At 33.7% G+C, this 19863-nt stretch overlaps 1 long non-coding RNA gene across 1 annotated transcript in view; it reads right to left on the bottom strand.

Moving 5' to 3' along the window:
- LOC148130204 (uncharacterized) overlaps positions 1-19863 on the bottom strand; it is a 156086-nt gene that overhangs the window by 90626 nt on the left and 45597 nt on the right. Inside the window, exon 2 of the long non-coding RNA XR_015750095.1 lies at positions 9607-9678. This is a non-coding gene — a long non-coding RNA (uncharacterized LOC148130204). The remainder of the gene's footprint in view (positions 1-9606; positions 9679-19863) is intronic.

Raw genomic sequence — 19863 nt, 5'->3', positions numbered from 1 at the left:
ACCCTTAGGCATTATGTTGCAATCTAATATAGTATCAGTCCAAATGGGTGCTGGGGGTGTTGCCATTAGTGGAGTGAAAAATTAATTGATACAATGCAGCGATGAGAGTAGGATTGAAGTAGATTTAAATCCCCAGTCAGCCATAAAGTTTACCATATGACACATTGGGCCACTCATCAACCTTAACCTACTGCATATATGTTGTGTTGTTTTCCTGACATAAGAGGATAAATACCAATGTAATAAATATAAATAAACTATGGAGGACATTTCTTTGACATGAAAGAACAGGTAAAGGCGAGAGAAACAGAATTACAGTCACATTCATATCCTGAATTAAGAAAGAGGTATCACAATGCAGAGGAAAATATCATTAACATGACTAAAGGGGCAAGATTATCCCCAAAGTTTGGATTCAAGAAAGATCCACAGAGCATTATTTGATGTAACAGTTTGAAGATAACTCTGGAGTTCAACTAGTTTGACATCCTGTTCATGGTAGGAATCTACTATTATAACACACAGCAGATGGTCAGCGTGAAAAAGAATCCATTACCTCCTGAGACAAACTGATCCAGTGTTAAACATTTCTTACATTTAGGAAATCATATCCAACTAATATCTAATTCTTTTCAGGCTGTAGTGGTTAAGGCAGCAGGCTGGGAATGCCTGTGAGTTCCAGCCCTGCCTTAGGTATGAAGTCAACTAGATATGATTGGGTCAATAACTCCCTCTCAGCCCTAGGAGGTGGGCAATGGCAAACCAGTTCTGAAGTCTTGCCAAGAAAACTGCAAGGACTTATCCAGGCAGTTGCCAGGAGTCAACTGACTGAAAAGCATACACACACAGACATTTTTTATACCTATACTTTTGATTTTTTTTTGTACCAAATCATAGAACTTTGAAAAGCCCAAAGGACAGTAGGAGTTAATGGGCTCTGTGCTTATCATCTGTTACTACTATTCTCTCCTGGTAACATAGTCCACTCCCTTTCCTTCCTTTTTCTATCAATATAAAACCAAAACAAATACCCTTTTGTTGCTTGAAATTTCTCTTGCCAGCGTAATTCTTTGCACTTTAAACTTTCTAATATTCTTTTGGCAGGTATTTGGATTATCATCTTTATGATAACACCTATTTTGCATGTCTCCAGTTCTTTTCTTCATTGAAAGCCCTCTAAGCATCACCAATAGTTTGCTAAGCTGCACCTTTCCACCTTTTTTAACTCACTGGAATGATAGGAATGATTGTACTTTTTAAATGTTTTTTAAAGAACACCCAAAACTCCTGTGCTATATTTGTAGATTGTTTTCAGAATTAGTCAGAACAATTAATAGAACTCAGGATACAGAAGAGAAAAGGAGCAAGGAGCAGAATGCCTAAGACAATTTAAGGGATGAAATATTCACAGTATGGTAAAGTACAATACATTTTAAAGTACAATTTTTAAAAAATTCAATTACACAATGACACACTTTTAAAAATAACTGAGATTTTAAATTAAACTTGAAAGTTTTTACTCATAGCTGTACTTTTTGGCAAGTTGGATGCATATACCCTTTTGACTACATCAAAGTAAGCAACACAAATGATAAAACACATATGCTGTTTTTTTGAACATTATTAAATTCAGACATAAATATACACCCTCAGGAATAAATATTGCCAAACAAGGATTTATCATCCAACCCCTCTTTTCTCTTATAGCTCTTATAAAACTATCACGTTGTACAGCAATTTTATCTCTATATAAATACTCCACATAGTGAAAGCTTTCAGATTTGCCAGTCTTAATTTTCTATTATGGAGACATTTTTCTGATAACATATCACCTAGCCCGTAGAAACTTAGTGCAGACTTGTCACAATATCTACTTTTTCCCTGAGGCTTTTAAAATACATTAGAAACCACCTTCTTTCTTGACATTGCTAATATCTTCTCAATTGAGGTTGCTCTGTTTTATAGCATCTTTTACCTTTCTAGCAATGCTTTTTTTTTTTTTTAGAAATACTCCTGTGACACATTTTCTTGAAGCCAAAGACAAAAAGACAAATTCCTGTGCAATCATGAAACAGTTAGAGTAATGATTGTTTCTGATTTTACAGTTTCACATTCTATTTCAAATGATTATGCCATTTCCCCCAACCTTCTAAAAGGTGGGTGATGGTTGGACATCTGAATGATTAAAAACAACAGGTGGGAAAGAGTTTCATTAGTTTGAGCTCAATCATTGCCTGGATTAATAATAAGCTTCTCTTACAATAGAATCTCTCATTATTTTTTCACTTTTCTGCTGTCCTTTCTTGTCCATTCTATATGACTATTCCTTTCCTTTTCAGCTAGGCTCTTTATTCACTTTCTATCTTAGTCAACTTTCTATTTGCCTGTGAGTATTGCTCCGTTATTTCAGAGCATGGCTTTTGCCCTCTTATTTTTCCATCTTCTTGATTTGGGAAAAACAGCACATCTTTTCACAAAAGTGGTTTACATTCTTCTTTAATGCAGAGGTGGTATTCAGCAAGTTCTGACCAGTTCTGGAGAACTGGTAGCAGAAATTTTGAGTAGTTCGGAGAACCGGCAAATACCACCTCTGACTGGAGATTTTACAGTATCCTTCCCCTGCCACACCCACCAAGCCACGCCCACAGAACCGGAAGTAATTTTTTTTGAATCCCACCACTGCTTTAATGCTGCATTCTTCTTCCCTTCTTTCTATTTGTAATATTTACTTTACAATTAAGGCTTGCATTAATTAAGGCTAGAACCTGAACTGCAATTTCATAAAGACATAGTGAGTCTACACCACATATAGTTCAATAACTGGATCTCCTTTGCACAACATTCTTTTTGTCATCTGGAAACTAATTATCAAGAGATAATCACATACTTTCTGTTAGCAAACATACAGATCCTGTAAGAGCAAATGATTTGTATCCTGAACTGTTAGCCCCTGCTTATTTGTAATTATCATATAAATGAGGCACTTTCAATGACCTCTTATTTCCTATTATTTTTCTTTAAGCAATGAAGATGCACAAGTTAGACAGGTTTCAGAGAATTCTGAAAGCAATTTGAATTATTTTGCTTTCTGGGATGCCTTTTCATTACCCAGAAATGTGTCTATTGCTATTATTAGCAGAGTTTGCTAGTAATATTAAATACCGAGTTATACTAGGAGGCTGAAAAATGAGAAAGTACTATTTATGCAGATGAAACTCCATAGGTGTCAGGTAGGTTGCTATAGAAAATGTTGCTAAGTCTGACAGGAGTAAACTTCAGCTTAATTCTAGTTAGCTTTCCTAAGTCAACATATTTTTTACAATATTTTGAGTGGCTGGGGAGATTTGCTCCTAATACAAATTCATTCAGACCATTGAGTTCAGGCAGCACAAATTAATGAGATATCTCTGAATTTTAATGACTTCTGCCCTGCAACCCAGCAAAGTTCATGTAACAACTGACAGCAAGACAGCTACAGAGCAAATCAGATGGAGGCAGAAGCAAACATCACATCACACAAGAGACTGCTGTTGAAGAAGAGAGCACAGGGCAACCAACATCTCCCAGCAAAAGGGTGATGCTTCATGTCAATTAGAAAAGACGGCAAAGGAAAAGAAGAGACCAACTCCTCAACTGGCCACCTTCTGGCAGTGACCACCAAAGTAGTTCCTGACCTATTTACAATCAAACTGAACTTCTGTACTTAAGGATGCTTAAGCCATGATGTTTTGCAAGTGGATTTTACTAAATAGCATTCAGGCAGCATTTTCAGGTTTTTACGTGTTTTTTTTTTTTTAATCTTTAAATCAGCCTTCTTCAAGCCAGCAATTTTCAAATATGTGGGGATTACCGCTGGCTAAGAATTCTAAACCCAATACATCTCAAGGTGCTGCTGTTTTAAGAACTGCACAAATAAGAAGGTACAAGCTGGCTCAGCTTCCTAAGTCATTGCAAGAATACATTCCTTATGAATGAATATAGTATTCTTATGAAATGAATACAGGAAGTGGGGACATTGGCATAGTAATATGGATAAAGAAAGATGTACCTGTTTCATAACTGAATGGCAAAAGAAATGAGGATGCATTCTGTACACATGTAAAAATATTATTAGAAATTGGTGCCAAAAGATGTGAACATTTAAAAGAGGAAATAGAAAAATGGAGAGGCTATAATTTTTGGTAGGATCTGATAGATTTCCAGACTCCTTTATGAGACAGGCTACTGGGTAACCTATGAAAGGACCACAAAAGAGACTGCTGATTTAATTGCAGGTAGCAGAGAAAGGCAACACAATTTTTTTTTCTGCAAGAAAGAAAACTGGGAACTTGCCAGTTTGACCAACATGGCCACAGGCTTTCTAAAGATCCAGAAATCCCTGCAGTTCTAATATTTATTTGAGGCTCTCCCTTCTTTTTACTATGTCCCAATGCAATTTCTTCACTAAATTCAGTAAACTAATAAATAGGAGTTTGGGGAAAGTCCTAGACTCTACTATATGGTTACTGTCCTACATGCCAAGAATAGATCCATATGACTATTTCAAGTATTCAGACATACTAGGATAGGACTTTCAAGGAATGGGTTAGTTGCCCTTTACTATCCTTTTTTTTTTAAAAAAAAAATCTCAGTAATTATGATAGCCTATCTGAAAAAAAGACAAATTTACTTATGTATCCATTTATTTAGAAGATTTTTATAGCCATCCAATGCATGTAATAGAAGTGGTGTGGGGGTGGGGGTACATAATAAAATTGTATAATGTCAACAAACCCAATTCCATAAACCAACATATCAGCACCACATACTCCGTTTCCTAAAAGGTGGCACCACATTTTTAAGATTCTGATAGTATTGATTGGTCTAAGGTAAAAGTATTCTTTTGATTCTATAGTGAAGTACCTTCTTCCTTCTTTCAAATCTTGAAGCACAGAACATCACGTTATAATTTCTGAGCACTTTTTAAAAATAAAACATTGTAGTAATGAAGCTGGACTCTGAGAAGGAAAAGTTCAGGAATTTTATCTTTAATGTGTTTTTTTTCTACTTATTATTTTTCTTCCTCCCTCTACCACCACACTGCCCCTCAACCCCCCCCCCCCCAGATAAGTTTACAGTTATTGCTATGGGGAAAAATATTTACTTGTGAAATAAAGCACTGTGAAGATCTAAGTATTGCATTATATTTATTTTTCCAGAAATCATTTGGATATTAGCTACAAGCATAGTCTACCTGAGCCAAATACTTTCCAAATCTGCTTCTTTTATTAAGTTACCAAGAATTGCAACCCCAATATAACAATGACACAATGAGTTTTGGAAGATAAAACTAGGAACTCTTATAACTTATAAGATTCCAGACAAGAACATTCTCACCTCTGGAAATCTGGAAGGTCCTGACCTTGTTAAGCTTTTCCAAGATTTTGAAGACCTGGCTCTTCCCCCAGGCATTTGGGCCAGACAGCTAGGCAAACTTGGCAGTTGATGTGGTCTTTTTGCGATTGTGCTTTATTGCCTTAACCTCGGGTATCAGAATTGTTGTTTTAATCTTCGTACACTGCCCAGAATACAAAGTATACATAATATCAGGCACACACACACACACACACACATCTTAATTAAATGAATATATATTAAATATTTACATAGTTCAAATGTCCAAGTCTATACTGTTTTATGATTTTTGTAATATGGTGAAGTCTGGCAAATGCAGCTTAAGAATCTCATGTTTCCTTGGAGTAAGCTGTGCTAACATCTAGTTAGCATGATGTGATAAAGTATCCTAATATCCTCATCATTTATTAGCGGTTTCCTATAAAACTGGTATTTGCATTAAGCCCCACAATCTATCTGTAAGAAATAAGCCATCTTTCTTACTTTTTAGTGATAAAATGATAGAATGGCTGTAAGATAATTCACCAAGGATGAAAAAGTAAAGGGAATATTTCAAAACATTACTAATGAGAAGCAGATGGATACTTCAGCGCCAGGCTTATCTAGAAAAAGGGCAGCCAGCCCTTCAGACTTGCATTTTGGAGGTTCAAACAACTTAGAAAAATCTTACCTTAATGAAGTAACTCATAAATCATGATAGGAGCTTTACTTATTCAATTCTAAGATTCCATACCCTAATTCTTCATTTCTGCTCATTAAATTTGAACTCTGCTAATTAGTGAATTGGCACTTTTTTAAAAAGCATATAATGTAATAATATGTAGGATTAATCTTAATGCCTATTTTTTATGCTATTATTCTACCCACCTTAAATCAACAGGGAAATAGCTAAATCCAAATGAGATAGCTCTTTGGCTACAACATTTAAGAGATGAAGCCAGATCTGGAACATTGTCTAAGGTAGATTTTAATTAAGAAATGGAGCTATCAGGCCAAGTAGTTTTAATAGAATTGGATCAAAACCAGGATTAGAAGACCAATTAACAATCTGTATAACAAAGGTGTAAACATTTTAGTGCCCTATTTGCAGAATGGGAATATATCAGAGAGGTGTAAAACATACTTTTTCTTCTTTTATATTTATTGAATTCATTCTTAAAAGAAATTGAAACACCTGGAAATGAATCTTCCTGATTAAAGTATCATCATTTGGGCTTCCCATCTCTTTCCTCTCCCTGGCTTATAAGCAGGCTAATAAATTCTTTCAACCATATTTAATGGACCCAGAGCATCAAACTGACTTAAGCAAGTCTCCAAACTCCCCATCTTAAAAAGCTGACATACATAATTATACCAACTGCATTGCTTACACAGCTAGAAGCTTCTAAGGAGCCCTTATTTTGGCTCCCCTTCCTTACCCAGCCTTACAATGCAGGAAGATTTCCTTACTGAACATCTATGCCCTGGAATGTCATGGCAAGTTAAACCTGTCAAGTATGTTCCTCTTCTCCTGCCTCCTTTTTATCTTCTGTCCAATAGATGGTCAGGCAGGTCAAACTCATTCTGCATCTCCCTACTACTTAACAACACCCTCATAAGACATAACACTGCAAAATTCTCTACAGCAGAATGCACAATTTTGCTCAGTAGTGAGTGATCCCCAAGTTAATCAGCCTTGACATATCCCTGATGTTATATTGTTGTCCCCAATATCCAGTTGTTCAGTTACATAGCAATGATTAATTTTCAATTTATTTTTTATTATAACTTTTTAGAAAAAAACAGTACATTTATCTTGTAGTCACTCAAATGTTAATTCAGCTTTAATTTAAGTTAACCAATAGCTTTTAGCAAGTTTTACTTTTATGCAATCCTGTAGCTTTTATCTTACATCTTGGCATTGCATAGTCACTTTCTGCACAAGTTGTAACATACCTTTATGTTATAATTGTTAATTCCACTATGTTTTTAGTTTATGCTGTGCACAGACCAAAATAAAAATATTGGATTGTGCTGATTATAACATATTCATTTCCAGTTTGTACGACAAAATACCTGGCTAATAATAATGGTACTCTGAGGACATTGTTCTTCATAGGCAAAGTAGCATCAGCAAATAGTCGTGCCCATGCACATCAATAGGATCCCTTGGTGGAGATGAGGGCTAGCATGTTTTTTTTCCAAACTTCAGGGCCTCAAAAAACAGGTGTAGTGAATTAAAGGTGTAGGTGTAGTGAATTAAAGAGCCATACTTTAAAATATCTTCAGTGCTCTGAAATGGTATTAGCCAAGGTAAAGGAGAAATAATAAAAATAATAATAATTTATTAAACGTGTATGCTGTGTGATTCAACACTCTGGGTAGCTCAAACTAATCAAACAATAGTGAATGACAGGCTTATTCATAAAGTCACTAATATTGTGCATATTGCAAAACTATTTGGAGGATACACTTTGGAAAATAGGAGTTCAATACTTCTCTGCTATTCATTGAAACTGTTTTTTCCCCCAGGCATTGATGCAATAAAGGGGTGGGGGAGTTGTGACAGCTTCAAAACACACATTAACTTCAATAAATTGATCTGTTAAAGTAGCATTGTTTTCAGTATCGCCAGAAATCTGAATCCCTTTCAAAGCATGCAGAACTCTAAAAGGCATCTTGCTGTAGCTGTGCAAAGCACCTGCCCTTAAAATATGCAAATGTTCATCTGAAGGTTTATCCATGCATGCACACTTTAGGAATAAGGTGAAAGTGAATCAGCCATTGTTCCCCCCCTTCCTCATGCCCCTCTTACAAAATAGCCATGGGTGGGGGAGGCATTTCCACAATATTTAGTTGCCCTTACTTCAGGCATTGATAATTCCTGCACGGTGGGTCTGGCCTTTTACAACATTCAGTCCTTCTTAAAGTCTCAAACTTATAAAATAAGTGATAAAAGATAAAATGTAACACAGAGAGAATGTTTGCTTAAAAGGATAGAAATACTTACTTATCTAGTGTCCGCCAGATCTATATCTCTCTCAGTTGACTTAAGATAAATTATAGAACCTGATCCCTGGATCTTTCAGCAATAATTTAATATTCTCCATTTAATATTAGCTCATTATAAATAGTAGTAATTTTTGCAGGAGTTATAACAATCAAACAAAAACAACCTGTCAGACTATCACATCTACTGAGTCACACATGAATCCTGGATCCCGTGAAACAAGCACCTGGATTAGTGTACACCTTTTTCCTTCTAACTTCTCACTCAGTTTTGGCCGTCTGTACATATGGAGGGTTACCATAGCAACTAGCTCCTGTAAGCCCTTTGGGATACAAATAAAACAAATGGTTTAAAAGATATTATCACCATTCTCCCTAACTATGAAAAGATACTCCTTTATTTTAAAGGTTTGATCTAACAATGCCTGACAATCTTATTATACAGTAGGAATTGTAAAGCCTAACTTGACTTAGAGTTTGTTAGAAATACTTACTTATCTAGTGTCCGCCAGATCTATATCTCTCTCAGTTGACTTAAGATAAATTATAGAACCTGATCCCTGGATCTTTCAGCAATAATTTAATATTCTCCATTTAATATTAGCTCATTATAAATAGTAGTAATTTTTGCAGGAGTTATAACAATCGAACAAAAACAACCTGTCAGACTATCACATCTACTGAGCCACACATGAATCCTGATCCCGTGAAACAAACACCTGGATTAGTGTACACCTTTTTCCTTCTAACTTCTCACTCAGTTTTGGCTGTCTGTACATATGGAGGGTTACCATAGCAACTAGCTCCTGTAAGCCCTTTGGGATACAAATAAAACAAATGGTTTAAAAGATATTATCACCATTCTCCCTAACTATGAAAAGATAATCCTTTATTTTAAAGGTTTGATCTAACAGTGCCTGACAATCTTATTATACAGTAGGAATTGTAAAGCCTAACTTGACTTAGAGTTTGTTAAATATGAAACACCACTAAGTGTAACCATTGTTGATGGAAAAATCATTGTTAATGTTATACACTTTAATAATTTATTGTGACTTGAAGTGGAACTGAAGACTTCTACAAATAATTAAAAAATAACTTCATCCTTAAGAATTGGATTTTTGTTATCCATTTCATATTAAGAATCAATCCGTTAAAAGATAATGTGTAAGAATAATGATATATTTTCCTTCTATATTATGATGTTTTATTAAAATTCCTCACCAATATTGTTCATGTTATTCCAAATTACATTCAATTGAAAGCCAGAGTTTAGATAATACCACAAAAGTGTTCCTACAAAAAAAGAGGAAATTATCAAAGATATGAGTTAAAGTATTCTAGTCCTCACCACTGAGACTGAGCATTTCAAATACAAATCTTTTCAAACATCTGATTACATGTTTTTTTTCCCCAAAAGGCTTATTTGTACACATTTATATTTTGCATATATATTTCTCTAAAATTTGGACTTCCACATAATAAATAGTTTGAAAATAATTATTATTCAGGCGTGATGTCTCAATATAGCTTTTTCTGTACAGCATATGTAACTGTGTTTATTTAAAATCAATATTGCCATTCTTACTTATGATAAAAAGAGAGTATTTCATGAATTCCATCTAACTTTACTTAAAGTTTCACGAAGGCAACAGAAAAGTGAGAAATGTTTGCAAATAAGTTTAAAGAGAACCAGGCACCTGAACGAGGATTAAAATTCTATAATGAGATCTTACATACATTTTTTTTCAAAATAAGACCACCAAATGCAGTAAGGATTATTCCCTAGTAAGTATGTGAAGGATTAATCAATTGGTTTCCTTTAAAAATGAACTCTAATTGCATGGTGGCAATTGGAAGCTCAACATACACCCTATGCTGGGCAAAACTGTGGAGAGGAAATTTTGCCCGTAATGAACACATTTATCTTCTCCTTCTCTTAAAAAGTAAAGACAGAGGTCTATCTTTATATAACTGTGCCTACAATGTGGAAATTTTATTCTCAGCATCTTCTGGAATATATGCCGGATAAGGCAACTAAGCTTGGCTTTCTTTCAGCCTGGATAATTTGTAGGGGTTAAACAGACTTTTAGCATTCTGTCCTTCATAATTATCTGATCTCTGCATCTAAGCTGGGTGCTCATTATGGTACCTTGTTATGTTCAGATAGTCCTTAATAGGCTATTAAACTTCTTCAATGACTTTGAACTGATCAGGCATGGGTTGGCAACCTGAGGCACTTGTTGTCCACAAGTGCCAAAAAATAGTAATTTCCCCTGCCATTTTGAAATGAGTCACACAAAAAATATAAAATACATGTAAAATATTACTGGCCAAAAAAATGTCCCCTTTCCTCCAAAAATAGGGTGGGAAGAAAAACGTTCATTTTTTCCATTTCCATACACATACACAATGGAAAGAATTCTTTACATTATATCCCCATCCTCCCCAAATTTAAAACTCACTCAAAGATTTTCCACCTGTGCCCTAAAAAGAAGAAACATCTTTCCTTACAGAACATAAAAGCAACTGACACAACTACCAGTACTATCAACATTTCTAGACTATGGCAGAGAGATAAGTATTTGCTTGGTTCATTAAGCTGTTCTAACTATATTAGTATTATAGTTACAAATATCAGCCATACTAAATGTTCTGATCATCAGCCTATTCATATCACATCAGGTATGTTCTTCGAGAATTTTCATCAGCCAAACAAAAAGTCACTGTGGAGTATAATCTGACTTTTGGAATTGAAATATATAGATACTAGTCAGGGAAAATTTCAATCTGTCTCAACATTTGATCTTTGATCTCAAGGTTACAATACTTAAGAGGGCCATTTTCAAAGGGCAAATGGAATTCATTCCAGCATGCAGTTATATTTGTTAGGGTTTCCACAAAGATTACAGGTTACAATTTAATACCAAAAAAACATAAGTCTTCTATTTCAGCTATTAATTATTATGTATTTGGTGCTTTACTGCCAGTACCCATTATCTATAGTGTTACCATGTCCATGTTACCATGTGCTGTTCTTCCTTGTGATTCAGCCCATGAATATATACAAATATTCTCATTTTCAAGCCATTATGTTCATGTAATGAAGGAAGATTTTCAGTCTCCACTCATATTCATACTCTAATATGTCTATTTAGTATATTCTATATGCTAAAGTATTTCACCATACTTTAAATTGTAAATTATAGGTCTAAATTATAGCTTTGATATGAATTTATCATTGCTTTTATAGAAAATACCTTAACTTTTTTCGGTCCAGAAAAATAGGTGTTTATTATTTGGAGGTTTTTTTGTACTACAGCTAATTTTAGCAAATTTTGATTGACTGTGTTATCTGGCCAGTTGTAGTAGAAAAGCAGCACAACTGGTAATAGCAAGTTGTCAATTCACAAAGTTATAGTGACCTCTAGAGCACGTATGACTTCTATGGGATTGAAAATTAGCAAGTTTGTGATAGCTTCAGTGCTGTAGCACTGCCATGCTACTCCTCATAAATATTTCCATTGGTACTAAGGTTTAGTTAAGGTTACCATTTAGATTCTTTGAAGTTTGCTGTTAAAATGAGTAAGACGTGTACTACTGGGTTGAGTTTTTATGGATAATCCTGATCTTAACTTTGGGATTTCTCTAATAGTGAACATTAGAGTTTGGTTTGTTAAAAAAAACTTGTTTAAGACTTTACAACAAAAAGAGTAAACAAATCTTGTAAATACAAAAAAAATACTGAAAAATAAAAATATAAAGCTAAATTATATATAATTGCAAACATAGAAAATAATATATTTTTAAACAACTGATAAAACCTTGACTATGTGTAATCTTACAACCCAATTATTTCACTTCACTAAAAAAGATATATTTCAAATACTGAGTAAAAATATTTTATATACCTTTGACACACTTTTTTTCAGTAAAATTTTCATAACATTCCAAAGGTAATCTGAAGTTTTTCATCAATAAATTCCAAAATTTTGAAATATAGTTTAGCAACACACTAATACATTTAAACTTGATTTTTAGAACTTAGTTTATCATATTAAGAATATTTAACCAAAGGACATGATAATATATCTTCAAATATATATGTTGTATTGCCAGTCATTTTTGAATATTTATTGGGGAGTCCAATAAATCCTGAGTAATTTTGTTCCAATTTTCTGTTCCAATTTTCTATTCCAATTTTCTTCTAAATTAGCAATATTTATTATAGTAAAATTGTTTAAATGTCAATAAAACTGAGGGTTTTTTAAAGTTTTTTTTAAATTTTCTCTAATATGAGGCCACTGTATAAGGTATAAAATGGGAACTTTGCAAATGGAATATTAAGTGTTTTCAGGCAGATTACATGTTTCTGATTGCATTGTATTGTAGCTTTAAATATTCTTGGTGTCAACTAAAAAGATACTCCTTTGGTCTTTTTAATTGCCAGAAAAAGGGAGTGGGGGAAAACAAGGCATTCCTTAAATGCCTAGATAATCACCCTGGTAGCCCAAAGTTGTCGGAGCATAAGAAGGTTATTGGAGGGCATGATGGATGACCCTTGGAGATGGAAGTGTCCCATTGGAGAAGTCACATCCATGGGGTGGGGGAAAGACCAGGGTCAAGCGATAAATGTATGATGTGATTTAGTATCAGCTGCATCCAGCTTATGCCAACATGGCCACTCCTAATAAATCAATTTACTTTTCTCTGAGATGCGGCTACTTTTGATTTGACTGAGGTTGGATTTGTTGGAGCCCTGACACTTGGGCCATCTTTTATATAAATTGATAATTGCTTACTTGAGTTATTAGACTTGGGTTAACAAATTAATACCAGGAGAAGTATTAGGTGTAGTATGTGTATGTGTTAGGAAAAATCTTAGATCTTAGTTATCATTGAGGTTTAGTTATAGGTGAACCTTTGCATTGAAAAAGAGGTCTTTTAAGTTATCACTAACAAAAAAAAACCATTCTCTAATTCTTAGATTCATATGAATTTAACCAGATTATTTAATGAAACAAAAATATAACCTGAATTCCATCTAAAATGCAAAGTATAACCTACCACTGAACAAAATATCACATAATATAAATCCAATTCTACCACCAACCATAAAACCATGCTCTAATAATTACACTGTAATGAATTTTAACAATACTCCCAGTGAAATGGAACCTGTTCAAAATCTGTAATCTTAAACTATATTATACAATAAGGTAAACTCTAGGAAAGAATATCAATGGAAACATGAATTTATTATTACCACTGACCATAAAATCATAATATAATTCTTCTCTTGACATTAATTTTAATCAGAGTCTTCCGTAAAATAAAACTCTAGAGTCTAACCCATCTTTCCCATTGTCTTCCAAGAAAATTCCCCTGAAAATTTAAAGCAGCCCAAAATATTCAACCATGACCCTAAATCTGCAAAACTAACGCTAGCCATAAAATAATACTCTAAAATTGTGCCATTAACTTAACAATAGAACCCAACTGAAAATATATCCAATTTCTTAAGAATATGGATAGAAGAAATTATCAAATGCGGACTGGAGTGGAAACCGGAACTGTTCCTCCTGGGAATGATTAAAGGAAATACCCTCACAAAGTGAGATATCTGATCATCCACTTATTAATAGCCGGCGTGATTTTTTTTAGCGCAATATTGGAAAAGGCCTGATGTACCACAATACACATTATTATTCAAAAAGCTACGAATGCGCCAAAATGGAGAGCTCACCTCAAATTAAATGGGAAGGAAGAGTCAAAGTAATATTTACCTCTAATGATCTAAGTGCTAGAGCCCACTGCAACTACATAGCCAAAGGGCATTAGCAGTTGTTAACCTAATCCTACGTAGCTTTTTCTCTGGTAATATCGGCACTACTAACCAGAGCATACAAAACATTGCTAGACCAATACTCGAATACAGTTCATCAGTCTGGAACCCACATTATGTATCTGATATTAGGACAATTGAGAAAGTCCAGAAATATTTCACAAGAAGAGTTCTGCACTCCTCTACTCGTTGTAGAATACCTTATGCCACCAGACTTGAAATTCTAGAACTAGAAAACCTTGGCAACTTACCTGACTTCAGGGGCTCTGAGGCCAACATTGCAATGTCCTACCTTTCAATGAAACTTCAGCTTCAAATCAACGGCCCAAGAGCACAAAAGTTTGCCCACTCCTACTCTAACCCATCTTCCTATCTTCAGAGAAAATTCTATTGCAAAATTTAAAGCAGAACAAAATATCAACCATAACCTAAATCTGCTACTAATGCTAGCCATAAAATAATACTCTAAAATTGTGCCATTAACTTAACAATAGAACCCAACTGAAAATATATCCAATTTCTTAAGAATATGGATAGAAGAAATTATCAAATGCGGACTGGAGTGGAAACCGGAACTGTTCCTCCTGGGAATGATTAAAGGGAAATACCTCACAAAGTGAGATATCTGGTCATCCACTTATTAACAGCCGCCGTGATTTTTAGCGCAATATTGGAAAAGGCCTGATGTACCACAATACACATTATTATTCAAAAAAGCTACAAATGCGCCAAAATGGAGAGGCTCACACTCAAATTAAATGGGAAGGAAGAGTCAGAGTAATATTTGGTTTGGGATAAGTGGTACAGCTGGGTAGAGTGAAAGAAAAAAGGTATACAGGATAAATGAAACCAGGACACATACTATAGTTGTATATATTGAATGTATAATAATAACAATTTATTGTCTATTATATAAATATTATGAAGGCTCCATTGGATTAACCAATACAGTTATAATCCAATAGTAATAGCAGAATAATATATTATTTATTAATTAATAGGTAATTGATAAGGGATAAGGAATACTTGCCAATGATTACTTACTACTGTTTACTATGAGCTATCAATCTTAATATCAAATGCAATAGAAAGAAATATGTTTATTGTTCTATTTATATTATTTTTATTTTTACATATTTGTATGTTTGTTCATGTTTTAATCTTTTGTAAATAAAGTCTATTTTAATACTCAGAAAAATATATCCAATTTCTAACCTCACTACAGGTAATCCTCGACTTACAACACTTCACTTTGTGACTGTTTGAAGTTACAACGGCACTGAAAAAAGGGACTTATGACCGTTTTTCACACTTATGACCATTGACAACTGATTCATATTTATGATGGTTGCAGTGTCCAGGTGTCACATGATTCCCTTTTGTGACCTTCTGACAAGCGAAGTCAATGGGAAAGCCAGACTCACTTAACAACCATATTACTAACTTAACAAAAACTGCATTGATTCACTCAACAATTGTATCAAAAAAGATCGTAAAATGCGGCAAAACACATTTAACAAATTTCTCCCTTAGCAACATAAATTTTGAGCTCCACTGTGGTTGTAAGTCGAGGACTACATGTATATGTTCAAAACAGATTACAGGTTAAAAACAACACAGAAAAATAGAAATATATTTATTTATTTTGTCATGTTTATGTAGTGTATATTCCAGATGATGACCCTTTGAGAGCTGTATGCAACGAAATTTCATTTTAATGTATGCCGATTAGTGTACATTCATAGTGACAATAAAGTTATTCTAAGTCTAAGTTTAAGATCTGTTGAACTAAATCTAAACCTATCAATAATCATACAATAGCACATTTAACTTTGCCTGACATTGATTTTAACAAAAAAAAGACATTTATTGATTAATTAAAGCATACAATTAATTCCAGTTTATCTTCAATGAATATTATATGATAATATTTAACACTGAAAAAATAGCAACATGAAACATAAATTGAAATCTACCACTTCCCTGAAGTAGAGCCTAAATAATTAATTTTAATCAGAGTCTTGAGTGAAATGGAACCCTGTCCTAATTTCATTGTACTGCCAGTGCAAAATATAGTGCAATTTTTAGCCCAATGCCAACTGTAACAGAAGTCTAAGACTGCCAGTAATCTATTTGCACCATAATCTTGACATACATTTTAACCATTTAATCTTCAGTGCAATGGGACCTTAACCCAAACATCATCCTATCTCCAGTGGAAATTGAATAAAACTTAGCTTAAAACAAAATATCAACTCTGAGTTAAATGCAAAGGTATAAATGCTTATATCATCCTAAAACATTTATTCTTTTAAAAAAAATTTAAATTAAAATAAATAATTTTTATTTTTATTTAAAAAGTCTTAAATAAAATGAAATCCAAACAATGAATTTACTTCTATTAAAAGAATGTTCTAATGAAAAATGTATCCCAGACCAAAATATGAACAATATAAATAAATATAAGGCTGTCATTAACCACAACTTGCTCCAAAACACTTATTTTCTTTTCAATTTCTATGAATGTTTTGCATGAAATGATGCTACTAATCCTAACAATTATTGTAGCCAGATCCAACCCTGACTTCATATCATCTTCAATTCAATTATAATGTGAAATTTACCATAGTATAAAATGTCAATCAAATATATAACACTGTTATTCACATAATAGCACCCAATAAAACTGATTCTAACATTGATTTTATCAGTTTTCAGAGAAGGGGAATACTATTTCTAATGCACTTTGTAAAACGTACAACTAAACATATCAACCAAAATATAAATCAAACTCTTCCACATCTAAGAGTACATCTAACAGTAACATTTCACACTCATCCTTATCTTGACATTAATTTTAATCAGTCTGCAATGATAAAAATTCTTGACTCTAAATTCATCCTATTTCCAATGATATAAAATAAAATATAATCTGAAATGTAAATGTAAGGATAAAACTAATCATAAAATCTCACCATTAAAATCCATTTGACCAGAATCTTCAAAGAAAAGAGTAAGCAACTTGTTTATTCTGGTGTATTTTTTATGTTATAATTTGCATTGGAAAGAAGATTAAGGTAGGTTAACACCATGTTTCACTGAAGAGTGGATTAAAATCAATTTCAGGATAAGTATTAGAGGGCAATTTTATGTTTAGTCATACTTTTAAATTTATGTTTCAGTTGATGTTATAACTTTCATTTTACACTATAATTTTGATTGGATTTAGGATTGAGTTAATGTGATAGTGCGATGGAGATGACCTTGGGGAAAATATTAAAAAGTCAGGACAAAAATAAAAATAGCAAAAGTGTGCATTGGTTTTTCATGAATTTACATTAGTGATCCCAAACTCTAACCCTAACTTTACTTATCTCCAATGAGTATGATCATGAGAAAACAAAATATCAGCCAAAGTGCAGCTCTAAAAGTATCACCAACTATAAAATAATATCCTTAACTTTAACATTGATATGAACTAGAATTTTCAACAGAATAGAACCATAATTCTAACTTGAACCTTTCTACTGAAAATTAGAATCAAAAACATATGCCCAAACCAAATACTAATAGAAATACTAATAGAAACATATATTAAAGACTATAATAAAACTAACCATAAAAGCCTTTCTTAGTATTAATCTTGGCATTGTCTTCAATGAAATTAACCATTATCCTAAACATTATATTCCCTACATTCTAATGTATAGTATGAAATTTATAGAACAAAATATCAACTGGAGCATAAATGCAAAAGTACCAACAGCCATAAGAAGCATCTTGTCAATCTTTTGAGATTGATAAATTTATGAAACAGTCTGTAGAACTATGTTATGTTAACAGAATCTTGTAGATGAAATTATGTTTTCACTTCCTTCCCTCTTATATCCAATAAAGTAGGGAGGACCTAATGTAAATTCATGAAAAATCAATATTTAAGGCATGATTGTATTGCTTGTGGTGATGCACTTAGATATACATTTTAGTTGTGCAAAATGTATGCCAAAACAAAATATGTGCAAGAGTTTCATTTTGTTGTAGTGAATATCTATATCAAGCCCATGAATATTATTGCATAGTGCAGTGTTACAGTTACTTTTTTTTTCCTATGTAAGTTTTACACTATAATACAAAGTTTATGGGATGCCAGGGTGGGATAGCATCTCTGGCAGAAGAACATGTGACATCTGTCAGCGTTCTCAGTAATGCATTCCCTAAAAGTGGAACTCTGAGGCAGGTAGATTCCTCAAAGAACATATTTATTGGATACCTCATATCAGCACAACCAGTGAAAACCAACTCTAAAAGTTCCCGCAGTTTTTTGCCTAATCAAAAGAATAAAAGGTTCCCCACCCCCAGATGTCACTGGTCACATTGTCCAGTGTAAGTAGCTGACAGGCTGCTTGTCTCTCCTCTCTTTCCCAGCTGCCACCTGTTAGAATGACCTTGGTACCCACAAGAAAATGTTTTGTTTTGACTGATAGCCAGTCTATCCACTTCCCCCTCCCTTTCCCCTTTCAGAGTTCGTGGAAACTATGAAGCAGCAAAAGATGGATTCAGCCAGGTTTGCTTCAGAGTTAACAATATCCTTTCTGTATGGTTTGAAAATCTTTGGTCCCTACCTGCCACCCAGTTGTCATCTGTGGCTCTCCGTAGCTGTTTGCATGCAACAGCAGCCACACCACACAACAGCTTCAAAAACCATCTAATTCAGATGACGGTATCTTACGAGTCTTAAACCCTTGGAGATAAAGGAAGCAGCCTATCCCACCAATTAAGACTCCAGCATATTGAGTAGAGACAATACAGTGAATCCAATGAAGTCCAGTTCTTTATTTGCTTACACTAATAGACAAAATATCTCCAAACTAAAACTATAACCTTTCTAAACTAATAGATATACAGTAATAGATATATAAACTAATAGATATACTGGAATTAGCCTTGACTACAGAGTGGTTAGGAAGCTATTACTAATATTATTATTACTGCAATCTACAACTCCTACACTGTAAAAACATATGGACTACTCCACTCGACCATGGTAAAGCAATAGACGCAATTTACATAGATTTCTGCAAAGTCTTTGATTCAGTGGTACATGACAAACTACTGTTAAAACTAAACTCTTATGGCATTTCTGGATCCCTTCATGTGGATTACTGTGTTCCTGTCAAACAGGCAACAAATAGTAAAAATAGTGAGCGCTATATCAAATCCTGCTCCCGTTAACAGCGTTCTAGGATCCACAGTCTTTATATTCTACATAAATGACCTTTGTGATCACCTTATAAGCAACTGCATCCTCTTTACTAATGACATAAAACTATTCAACACCACTGACAATGCTACTGTCCTTCAAAGCGACCTTGATTATGTGTCTGAATGGCCAAACAATTGACAACTCCAAATCTCAACCAACAAATGCTCTGTAATACACATTGGTAAAGAAAAATCAGTACACTAAATACAAGCTAGGTGGCTATGACCTTGTTGACAACCCTCATTCTGTCAAGGACCTTGGAGTATTCATATCAAATGACCTAAGCACCAGACCTCATTGTAACAGCATTGCCAAAAAGGCATTAAGAATTGTAAAACTAATATTACAAAGCTTCTCCTCCAGTAATATTGAA

Source organism: Notechis scutatus, chromosome 6 (assembly GCF_049901735.1).
Source record: "Notechis scutatus isolate UNSWTSFEM ecotype Mainland chromosome 6, rNotScu1.2, whole genome shotgun sequence".
NCBI lineage: Eukaryota > Metazoa > Chordata > Lepidosauria > Squamata > Elapidae > Notechis > Notechis scutatus.
The sequence above is the reverse complement of the archived record's forward strand: the minus strand, read 5'-3'. Positions and strand labels throughout refer to the sequence as shown.